This window comes from Oryza sativa, chromosome 11 (genome assembly GCF_034140825.1).
Source record: "Oryza sativa Japonica Group chromosome 11, ASM3414082v1".
In the NCBI taxonomy this organism is placed as follows: domain Eukaryota; kingdom Viridiplantae; phylum Streptophyta; class Magnoliopsida; order Poales; family Poaceae; genus Oryza; species Oryza sativa.
The window spans coordinates 30,044,913-30,056,968 of NC_089045.1; the positions used below are offsets into that span (position 1 = coordinate 30,044,913).

Below are 12,056 nucleotides of genomic sequence, written 5' to 3' on the forward strand. Positions count from 1 at the left end.
GAATGAAACAATTGGTCAAACGTTGGTGCAAAAGTCAACGGCGTCATACATTAAAATATGGAGGGAGTATTTGTTTATTATTTATTTCAATCACTATATGATGTGTGTGTGCGCGCGCGCGCGTGCAGATATTAATGAGTGCGAGCTTAGAAGAGCGGAGCCTGCCAAGTACAAGGAAGTCTACCCTTGTTACGCTCATAGCACATGTCATGATACGGACGGTGATTACGACTGCAAATGTCACTTTGGATGAAGAGGTGATGGCAAACTTAGTGATGATGGATGCCGCTCCATAATACGCGCACCTTATGTTGCCACCCTAGGTGAGCCGAGGGTTGATTAATTAGGTTATATTCTTGCTGATTATTAATCCGTACTACTACTTCCTATATATACTGATATGAATAAAAAAGCTAGCTGTTGAATAGTCCCACATTGGTTGTGGAAGGGCAAATGACCTAAGATATAAGTGGGGAGCCCCTCACCTCAATGGTTAGCTTTTGGGGTGGGAAAGGCCCTTTACGATCCTACAAGTGGTATCAGAGCCTCGTTTTCTTCTTTGGATTTTTATCGATCTAAAGTTTTTGCCATGGCTACTCCCGCTAGGTTTTCAACTAAGCCTCATATTTTCGATGGAACTGATTTTCCTCATTGGTGTAGTAAGATGCAATCTTACATTATGGCTGAAAATTATGATATTTGGAGGAAAGTTTCTCATCCTTATGTGATTCCTGAAGCTATTAATACTGATGCTTTAAAAACTGAATTTGAAAACAATTGCAAAGCTCGTAATATTCTTTTGAGTGGGATTTCTCGTTCTGATTATGATCGTGTTGCACATCTTGAAACTGCTCATGAGATTTGGAATGCTTTGAAAAACTTTCATCAAGGAACAAATAATATTAAAGAGCTTCGTCGAGATCTTTTTAAAAAGGAGTACATTAAATTTGAGATGAAATCTGGAGAGGCTTTGGATGACTATCTTTCTAGATTTAATAAAATTTTGAATGATCTTAGATCTGTTGATTCTTCTTATGATGCTAATTATCCACAATCTGAGATTTCTCGTCACTTTTTGAATGGTCTCGACATGTCTATTTGAGAGATGAAAGTTACATCTATTCAGGAGCCTGTTAACATGTCTACTTTGACTTTGGATTCACTTTATACCAAATTGAAAACACATGAGATGAATATTCTTTCTCGCAAAGTTGATTCTAAATCGAGTGCTTTGGTTTCTTTTTCTTCTTCTTTGGTTGTTGATGCTTCTTCTTCTATGCCTTCTTTTCTTGCTGCTTTTAATGCCACATCCGATGATCAACTCGAACAAATCGAGGAGGAGGATTTGGCTTTGATTGCTAACCGAATTGCTCGAGCTATGAATAATGCCAGGAACAGGAAAAGAGGTGGTCCAAATCGTTGCTTTGAATGTGGTTCAATTGATCATCTTCGTTCGCATTGTCCTAAGCTTGGGAGAGGCAGAAGAGAAGACAAAGATGGTGAGAAGACCAACAATAACAAGCCCAACAACTACAACATGTCAAAGGGTTCTAACCAATGAAGGAAGATGGAGAATCTTAGGAAGGCTTTTCAACAAGTTTGCGCCGCTTTCGAGCCACTAAGTGATGTAGATGGTGAAAGTGGAGATGATGATAAGGGAAAGAATGTCTCCGATGTTTGCTTCATGGCGCGTGGTGAATCTGACACAGAGTATGAAGATAATGAGGTGAGTGCTTTTGAGGAAGCTATTAATATTTTGAGTGCTAAAAATAGAAAGTGTGAGAAGATGTATAAAAAACAGGAATTTATCATTGAATCTCTTAAATCTGAAATTGATAGGTTAAAATCTCTTATTCCTAATGATAATGATGGTGAAAATTGTGAGGTTTTAATGAATGAGATTTCAAAAATTAGAGATGTTAATGCTTCACATGATTTGAAAAATAGATCTTCTCTTGCTTGTAGTTTTGCTTTGCACACACGCACTTTGGATGAGCTGTTTTTAACTAAAAAGTTGTTGCAAAAATATCAAATTGCTTTTCATGCTAGTTTGATGTTTAACATGATTTCTGCTAAAAAGTTAAAACAACCTCATGATGTTTTGGATTGCTCAACATGTAATTTGAATAAGATGAAACTAAAAGATGCTTTAGGTCGTGTTGAGTATATGGAAGATGTTGTGAAAAACAATGAAGTGCTTTCTTGCTCCAAATGTCGTAAAAGCAAAGGTGCCATGGTAGATTGTGAAAATTGTGCTAATTTGGAAAAGGAGGTTTCTTATTTGAAAAATTCCTTGCTAAGATTTTCTTATGGTAAAAAGAATCTCAATATGATTTTGGATCAATCAAAGGTTAGCACAAATAACCGTGGTTTAGGTTTTGATCCTTATGCTCATAACTCTAGACATCCTCCTGTTGTGTTAGGTGTTGGTGCTAGAGGTGGTGAGATTTTAATTAAACATGATACTAATAAAACTGTGTTTAAATCTGCTGGTATCATGTCTACCATGAATGCATCTTCTTCAAAATCCAATGTTGTGCATGCAAAACCTCTTGTTTCTGCTTGTGTTGCTAAAACTTCTAGTTCTAACAATGTGTCTAAACAACGTGAGAAATATACTTGTTCTTTTTATGGAAAAGATGGACATATTGTTGGTTTTTGTTTCAGATTAGCTCATAAACAGAAAAATGAGAGAGAGATTGCTTTTGCAAAATCAAAGTGGCAAAAATCTGGTTTTCCCTCGTGGAAACCGGTCAGACCGCAGTGGGTCCCGCGGTCAGACCGGCGACCGGTCAGACAGGCTGAACAGCCTCGGTCAGACTGGACACCGGTCAGACCGGCGGTACAGAGGCGGTCAGACCGGCCCCCGGTCAGACCGGCCACTGTACTTCGGTCAAACCGGCCTCGGAGGAATTTTTCTGAAAATTCTAAAATTGATTTTGCACGTGGATATAAGCCTATTGGATCTTCTGGTCGTGTGTCTCAGTACTGGATTCCTAAATTTTTATTATCTAACCCCAGTACTGAGGCTTTGACTTCTGCTGCTGTGTAGGCTTTTGTGGCAAGGAAGGAGAACGTGTGGATCGTGGATTCCGGTTGTTCGCGGCACATGACCGGTGATAAAAATTGGTTCTCCTCCCTCAAAAAGGCATCCAAGACTGAATCAATTGTCTTTGCTGATGCTTCTACTAGTGCCGTTGTCGCTACAGGTTTGGTTAAGGTAAATGAAAATTTTGAATTGAAGAATGTAGCTTTGGTTAAGGATTTAAAGTACAATTTGCTTTCAGTTTTACAAATTGTTGATGAAAATTTTGAGGTTCACTTTAAGAAAACTGGAAGTAAAGTTTTTAATTCTTGTGGTGATTCTATGCTGAATATTTCTCGCTATGGAAGAGTGTTTAAAGCTGATTTTGAAAATTCTGTTTCACCTGTGATAACATGTTTGGTTGCTAAGTTTGATAAAGATGTGATGTTTTGGTATCGTAGACTTGGACATGTTGGTTTTGATCATCTCACTAGGTTAAGTGGTTTGGATCTTGTTCGTGGTTTGCCTAAACTTAAGAAAGATCTTGATTTAGTTTGTACACCGTGTCGTCATGCTAAGATGGTTTCTACTTCACATGCTCCTATTGTTTCTGTGATGACGGATGCACCGGGACAGCTGTTACATATGGACACTGTTGGTCCAGCTAGAGTGCAATCTGTTGGAGGAAAGTGGTATGTGTTGGTTATTGTTGACGATTTTTCTCGATATTCTTGGGTTTTCTTTATGGCAACTAAGGACGAAGCTTTTCAACACTTTCGTGGTTTGTTTCTTCGATTGGAGCTTGAATTTCCTGGTTCTTTGAAAAGAATTCGAAGTGATAATGGTGGAGAGTTTAAAAATGCTTCATTTGAACAATTTTGCAATGAAAGAGGTCTTGAACATGAATTTTCTTCTCCTCGTGTTCCTCAACAAAATGGTGTTGTAGAAAGGAAAAATCGTGTTTTGGTTGAGATGGCTAGAACGATGTTGGATGAATACAAAACTCCTAGAAAATTTTGGGCTGAGGCGATTAACACTGCTTGCTATATTTCAAATCGAGTTTTCTTGCGATCTAAACTTGGAAAAACTTCTTATGAACTTCGATTTGGACATCAACCCAAAGTTTCACATTTGCGTGTTTTTGGTTGCAAATGCTTTGTCTTGAAATCTGGAAATTTGGATAAGTTTGAGGCACGTTCTACCGATAGATTGTTTCTTGGTTACCCCGCACATACTCGTGGCTATCGTGTACTTATTTTAGGGACTAACAAAATTGTTGAGACTTGCGAAGTTTCTTTTGATGAGGCTAGTCCTGGTACTAGACCCGATATTGCAGGTACACTGTCACAAGTTCAGGGGGAGGATGGTCGTATTTTTGAAGACGAGAGCGACTACGACGACGACGACGAGGTCGGCTCGGCTGGTCAGACCGGGCGCCAGGCCGGTCAGACCGCCGGCACACCTCCGGTCAGACCGGCTCGTGAGGAGCGGTCAGACCGGCCAGGTTCGTCGGGTTCGGGTACTGTTGATGCTGATCGAGATGGTCCTCCAGAGAATTCAACTTCGACCAGTACTGAAACAGATCGTGGTTCAACTTCAGAAGTTGCTGCTCCTTTGCACATTCAACGACGACATCCGCCAGAACAAATTATTGGAAATATAGGTGAGCGGACTACAAGGTCTAAGGTAATGACTCATGATGTTTGTGCAAATTCTACATTTGTTGCTTCTTTTGAAGCCAAAGATGTGTCACATGCATTAACTGATGAATCGTGGGTTAACGCCATGCATGAAGAACTTGAAAATTTTGAGAGAAACAAAGTTTGGACTTTAGTTGCACCACCTTCTGGACATAATGTTATTGGAACCAAGTGGGTTTTCAAAAATAAACAAAATGAGGATGGTTTGATTGTGAGAAATAAAGCTAGACTTGTTGCTCAAGGTTTTACTCAAGTTGAGGGTTTGGATTTTGATGAAACTTTTGCTCCTGTTGCTAGAATTGAGGCAATTAGACTTTTGTTGGCTTTTGCTGCTTCAAAAGGTTTTAAATTGTATCAAATGGATGTGAAAAGTGCTTTTCTAAATGGTTTTATACAGAAGGAAGTTTATGTCAAACAACCACCGGGTTTTGAAAATCCTGATTTTCCCAACCATGTTTTTAAATTGTCTAAAGCTTTGTATGGTTTGAAACAAGCTCCTAGGGCATGGTATGATAGGCTTAAGAACTTTTTGCTTGCGAAAGGTTTTACAATGGGAAAGGTTGACAAAACGCTTTTTGTTCTTAAGCATGGTGATAATCAACTTTTTGTTCAGATTTATGTGGATGATATTATCTTTGGTTGTTCGACTCACGCCTTGGTTGTAAATTTTGCTGAGACTATGTGCAGGGAATTTGAGATGAGCATGATGGGTGAGTTATCGTACTTTTTGGGATTGCAAATTAAGCAAACACCTCAAGGTACTTTTGTGCATCAAACGAAATATACGAAGGATCTTTTGCGACGGTTCAAGATGGAGAATTGCAAGCCAATTTCAACACCAATTGGTTCTACAGCTGTATTGGATCCTGATGAAGATGGTGAAGCTGTTGATCAAAAGGAGTATAGAAGTATGATTGGATCTTTGTTGTATCTAACTGCTTCTAGGCCAGACATACAATTTGCTGTGTGTTTGTGTGCACGCTTTCAAGCTTCTCCTCGTGCTTCACATCGTCAAGCGGTCAAGCGAATAATGAGGTATTTGAATCATACACTTGAGTTTGAAATTTGGTATTCTACTTCATCTTCTATATACTTAAGTGGATATTCCGATGCTGATTTTGGAAGTTGTAGAATTGATAGGAAAAGTACTAGTGGAACATGTCATTTTCTTGGTACATCATTGATTGCATGGTCTTCTAGGAAACAATCTAGTGTTGCTCAATCAACTGCTGAATCTGAATATGTTGCTGCTGCTAGTTGTTGTTCTCAGATTCTTTGGCTTTTATCTATTTTGAAAGATTATGGTCTTACTTTTGAGAAAGTATCTCTCTTTTGTGATAATACCAGTGGTATCAATATTGCTAAGAATCCTGTTCAACACTCACGCACAAAGCACATTGATATTCGTTTTCACTTTTTGAGGGATCATGTTGAGAAAGGAGATGTTGAGTTGCAGTTTTTGGACACAAAGTTGCAAATTGCTGATATTTTCACTAAACCTTTGGATTCTAATCGCTTTGCTTTTCTTCGTGGTGAATTGGGTGTCATTCATCCTTTTGGCATGGTTTGAGGGGGAGTTTGTACCTCATGGTTTTATCAAGCAATAATATGACAATAAAAAACTTGAGAAAAGAGAGCTTTGTTTATGCATATGGTATTTTCTTATGCATGCTAGCAATACTTTGAAGGTTTATTTGTCTCTAGCATAGCTTGTATGTATTCTAGTCTTTTCATGAGATTTAGATTTTGCTTTTAAGGGAGATGATGCATGACACTTAAATTCTATACTTGAATTAAGCAAATATGCAATGTTGATGCTAGCATATGGTTTGATCTATAAATGCTTTATATATATGCTTTATTGACTTGTTATTCCTCAAATAGCTTTAATTGCTCATTGTGAAAAAGAGAATAAAAAATATGAAAAAAAATGAATACCGAATCCTTGGAAACAGTCTTGACGACAAGGACGTATTCGATGTGAGTAAAATAATGGGTGCCGAATCCCTGGAAACAGTCTCGACGACAGGGACGTACCCGGAATAAAAGAGAAAAATATGAGCAAAAAGGCTCAAGAAAAGAAAAAGTAAAAAAATTCTCTTGGTTATTTTGTGCTAAAGGTTATTTGAGAAAGAGTGATAAATGCAATAGGTCTATGTGTTTAGTGTTTATTCTTCAACCTATATGCTTGTTAAGATGTTGCATTATAAATCGTATGAAATCATGAATTTTGATTGTTGATTCAAGCTTAATTGTAAAATCTTGGGTTGCATGCTTGTTCTGTTATAGATGGGTTCATCTTCTTTTTATTGCAATACATGACTTGAGATGCTATATGTATGCTAAGCTCTTGAACATTAATAAGCATAATTCCTATGCTTGATGAAATCATTGTCAAAAGGGGGAGAAGTAATGTGAAAATTTTTGGATTTTTGGAGAAGCAAGATGAATTTTTGGAGAGTTGTTGAGAAGAGCATGTTTTTGGTTCAATTGGGAATTTCTTTCTTTTAAAAAGGGAGAGAAGTTTTCTTTTGGATTTTTTAGCACGATGTGTACATTTGTACGAAGTGTGCTTTTTACCACCAAATATCAAAACATTTTTATGCGTTTGCCAATGTGTTCCCGGCCGACACTGTGTCGGTTTCGGTTTCGGGTTGTTTATTTGGATATCCGAGTTTATTCCATGATTATTACTTCTAGATGGATACTATACGTATGTAATACTATTGTTTGCTGCTAATGAGTCAAGTTGGAGATAGCTTGGTCTCGAAATATGGTTTCTTTGTTTGTTCCATGTGTAGGTGACTCGATGTCTCGGGAGAGTATTTGCGGTGATGGACCAGGAGTCGGCTTGGGGATAAGACGACGTCCGTGGTGGTCAGAGATCATGCGGGATACTAAGACTAGAGTTGATGCATGTGGTTGATGGAGATTCCATATGGCATACGATGGAGTTATTGTGTGCGTATGGGATGCGGAGTCGAATTTGGAAGGAGTCCAAATTTGGTACGTTTGGTTATGTAAAGTTTCTTTCTTGTACTAGTGGGTTTCCTAAGGTGTTTAGGACTCCTAGTATGAGTTTGGTTCGTAGCTTTAAGCTGCCTACCTCATGTATAAATAGAGGGGAGCGTGAGGCTTCCCGGTATCGCTTTAGAGAGCAATTGAGTTGAGTTTTGAGTTAGGGTTTCGAGTTTAATCGAAATTTTTGTAAGGAGTGTTGTTGGTGCACTTTGTAAACACAGAGAGAAGTAATAAAGTCGTCATCCACTTTAAGAGTTCTTCGATTTGTGTTTCACCGGGTTTCGGCGGTCTAACCGGCGGCGCACCGGCGGTCAGACCGGCGGCATCGCGGCGGTCAGACCGGCGGGAACACGGCGGTCAGACCGGCGGCAACAGGAGTCGGCTGCAGGCGTTTTCGGCGGTTCGACCGATCGATCTACATCGGTCAGACCGACGTTCATCAGGCGGTCAGACCGACGCAACTACTTCGGTCAAACTGCGATCCATCGATTTCGAGGGTAACTTTTATTTCCGCTAAAAGTTTTCGGTTTTTGGGTATACCAACCATTCACCCCCCTCTGGTTGGCTTAGTTCTTGTGATTCGATCCTACACTAGCTAGGCATATGAGCTAATTAGTACTCCATCCGTTTTAAAATATTTGACACCGTTGAGTTTTTAGCACATGTTTGACCGTTCGTCTTATTAAAAAAATTTGTGAAATATGTAAAACTATATGTATACATGAAAGCATATTTAACAATAAATCAAATGATATGAAAAGAATAAATAATTACTAATTTTTTGAATAAGATGAATGGTCAAACATATACTAAACAGTCAACGGTGTCAAACATTTTAAAACGAAGGGAGTATATATCAATTAATTGCCAGCGATATATTTATTTGTTCTGTATTGTTTGTTTGCATATATATCGCAGCGACTGTATGTGCTGTGGTGTCTCTTCTGGCCCTTGTATGCTTGCATGACAGATGGAAGTGTAGATGGTACTTCGATAATAACGGTGGCCGACTGCTGCAAGGTATGGGCATTACCATCTTCTCAAAGAAAGAGCTAGAAAATATAACACAAAAGGAGAGCTTCGAGATCGGGAGGGGCAAATTCGGCAAGGTGTATAGAGGAACCCACAACAACCAGCCGGTTGCGGTCGAGTGCGCCATCACAAATATTGAGGCGCGCAAAGGCGTGTTGATGAAGCTAATAAACGCCTTTTATTGCTCAAAAGCTGCAGCACCAACGCCTGATGGAAACGCGGTTGTGAATGAGATAAAGATCCACCTACAGGTCCAGCACACCAATTTGGTTCGCCTCATTGGGTGCTGCATGGAGACAGAGAATCCCCAGCTCGTGATGGAGTTCCTCCCCAATGGAAGCCTCGGGGAGATACTCCACCGACCCGACAATTAGCGTGCTCTCTCACTGCCCGAACGCCTTGATATTGCCATCGGCTCTGCAGAGGCTCTCGCCTACATGCACTCACATGGTCTCAAAAGTATTATCCATGGTGATGTCAAGCCTGGAAACATCCTTCTTGATGACAACCTCGTACCAAAAGTCTCCGACTTTGGGTCAGCCGAGCTTGTGCTGAAAATCAAAAATGAGAGAAGGACCGTGTCAGCAGACTTGAACTATATCGATCCAACGTACACTAGCACCGGCTATTTCTCGGATAAGAGCGATGTATATAGCTTCGGACTTGTGCTCCTAGAACTCATCACCCGGAAGAAGTCCATTTACGCGAATAATAAAAGCCTCCTAGTAGAGTTCATCAAGTATAAGAAAGACCAACAACAGTGGAGGGGGATGTATGATCAGGAGTTGTTGTCTACCGAAGCCCTGGAGACTCACAGCATTGCACGCATCGACAGGTTTGCTGCCATCGCCGTCCGGTGTCTCAAAAGGATTGTGGAGAAGAGGCCGACCATGGCGGAGGTGGTTGAAGAGCTTAAGCAGCTGAGGGCAAGCGTGCACGCGGATTTGCTAACCGCAACGCATGTCGAGCCCCTGTAGAAGATGAATGCAAGCCCGATCATCAGGCCCTCTATATATAGTTGTTTCATGTACCTCTTAGTTTGTACTCAATCTTCCCAGCAGATGTCATGTTTGTCTGATCATAAGTACGTACGTACTGATCATAAGTTCTCAATCTTTGTTGCATGTAATTATAATCCTGTGTTTATTTCGGTTAGTTTATAGGCTGTTGGAGTCTAGGAGAGTTGTTATTGTTTCTTCAGTTCAGTTGCTGAAGATAAGTATAATACAAATCTCTCCAATTAATAATATAAACTTTGGGCAGCTGCTCGGATCACTCACAACAATACTACAGAATTCTTGTCTAAAACTTAAAGGATTCTATTGATCCATTAAAAAAAAGAGGATTGCTATATGGCATTCGAATGAAATTTGGGGATGAAATCTTACAGATTTTGGACCATTGGATCCATGCCAAGATTCGTGCATCGGCTTCTCTCCTCCAACTCCGGCGGGCTCCCCTTCTTCTCCGGCGCCGGCGACTACTCAACTCCGGCGGGTTAGGGTTTGGGGTTGGGGTGAGGGTAGGAGGTGGGTTGGGGGAGGGGGAAGAGGGGGGTTTCCTCGGGGCTTAGAGGGATGGCCGTGGGCGGCGGAGGACCGGCGGTGGGCGGTGGACTCCGGCGGGCGGCGAGGCGGCGGCGCCGCCGCCGAAGCCGCGGGGATGGAGGAGGGCGGTGGGCCGGCGTCGGCGGCGGGGTCAAAGCAAGCGTGGGATTAGGAGGCGGCGGCCGGTGGTGGTGGATCCGGCGGCGGAGAGCCGCCGGAGACGGGGAAGACGGCGGGGTGGGGGCACCTCGTCGTCGCCGCCATGAGGAGAAAATGAGGGGGGAAGGGGGAGGGGGAGGGGCTCGCCGGGGGGGCCTCGCCGGCGCCGTTGACCTTTTCCGGCCAGCCGGCGAGGCGGGCGGCGGCGCGGTGGGGCGGTGGCGGTGGTGGCAGCGGCGGATCGCGCGTGGGACGGGAGGAGGGTGGCGGCTTGATCTGGAACCGAGGGGAGGTGGAGGAGGAGTTAGGGTTAAGGGGCTGCACGAATCTTAAAGCACATCCAATGGTCAAAAATTCGAATTATAGGAGGAGGGATTTTCTGTCACATGATATATAGACAACCCCTAAAAAAATCCTTTCTTTCATTAAAAAAAAATCCTTTCTATTGCTGAAGCAAAAGGTGGCAATGTACAGAAGTGCAAGTGCCACAACTTGTGCCACTTTGCACAATTTTCAGGAATTTTCATGGAAAACACAATTGGGAAAAAGCCAGTCCGTTAACAAATAGAGGACCGCATCTTGCATATTTTTTCCCTTTGTGAATGGGAACAACAAAATGATCCTACTGTATAGTTTCCTGCATTACGATAAACAATATAATGTGATTTTCTTGCTGCCCTTTGGTTTATAAAAATTAAAAAGGGAAGGTACTGACATTTACGTGCTGACTAATGTTTTTACTTCTTGCTGATTTCACATCGGCTTTACTCTCAAAATTTTACACTACATTCTCAAAAGGAATAAGTTCACTTTAGGACGCTCAATTTATTGCCCAGTCTAATTGTCATCCTTTGTCTAGAAAACCAGATAAAACACATCCTCCAACTTACAAAACCAGTGCAAATGAGGTCCCTCGGTAGTATTGTCTCCGGTTTTGGCTGACATGGTACCTACGTGGTTTCTTTGACTAGGTCTCCGCCCCACGTGACGTTGACATGGTGCTTACGTGGAATTTGATCCGGGAAACAATAAAAGGAGTTGACGTGGCAACTGAGTTAAGTATGGGACCCACATTTTAGAGCAATTCAGTCTGAAAATAAAAATAAAAATTGGTGGGCCCCACATATCAGTGGCATGTAATCTCCTTCCTCGCTCTATTATGTTTTCTCGATGGCATCGACGAGGACTGGTGGCAATATGGAGGAGGGCGTCGGCGTCCTCCGGCCGTATGCATGCATTTGCGCATGCTTCTTTCCACTTAGATTAGAAAAGACAAAGACTTAGGCGTAGGTAGCGTAAGCGAGCGGGATAGTAACATACGTAGTAGGTAGCTAGTCGTGAGCCATGGACAGTTCAAATATGTTTCCACATGCATGCACAACAGTGTTCGGTCAAAAAAAATTTCCTCCACCCCATAATATAAGGCATGATCAAACTTGGTACTATCTTCAAAACTAATCTTTGACTTATAATTTCTCATATACTATAAGGTTTATTGCAACAAAATTGTAATGATCTTAAGGTAAATTTAAATGTCAATCCAATAATATTAATTTTAGAAAATAAAATTTA

General features: G+C 41.3%; 1 pseudogene; it reads left to right on the forward strand.

The window, feature by feature from the left end:
* Nucleotides 1-97: 97 nt before the first annotated feature.
* On the forward strand, nt 98-10,053 carry LOC136354242 (wall-associated receptor kinase 3-like; annotated as a pseudogene).
* Nucleotides 10,054-12,056: the final 2,003 nt, after the last annotated feature.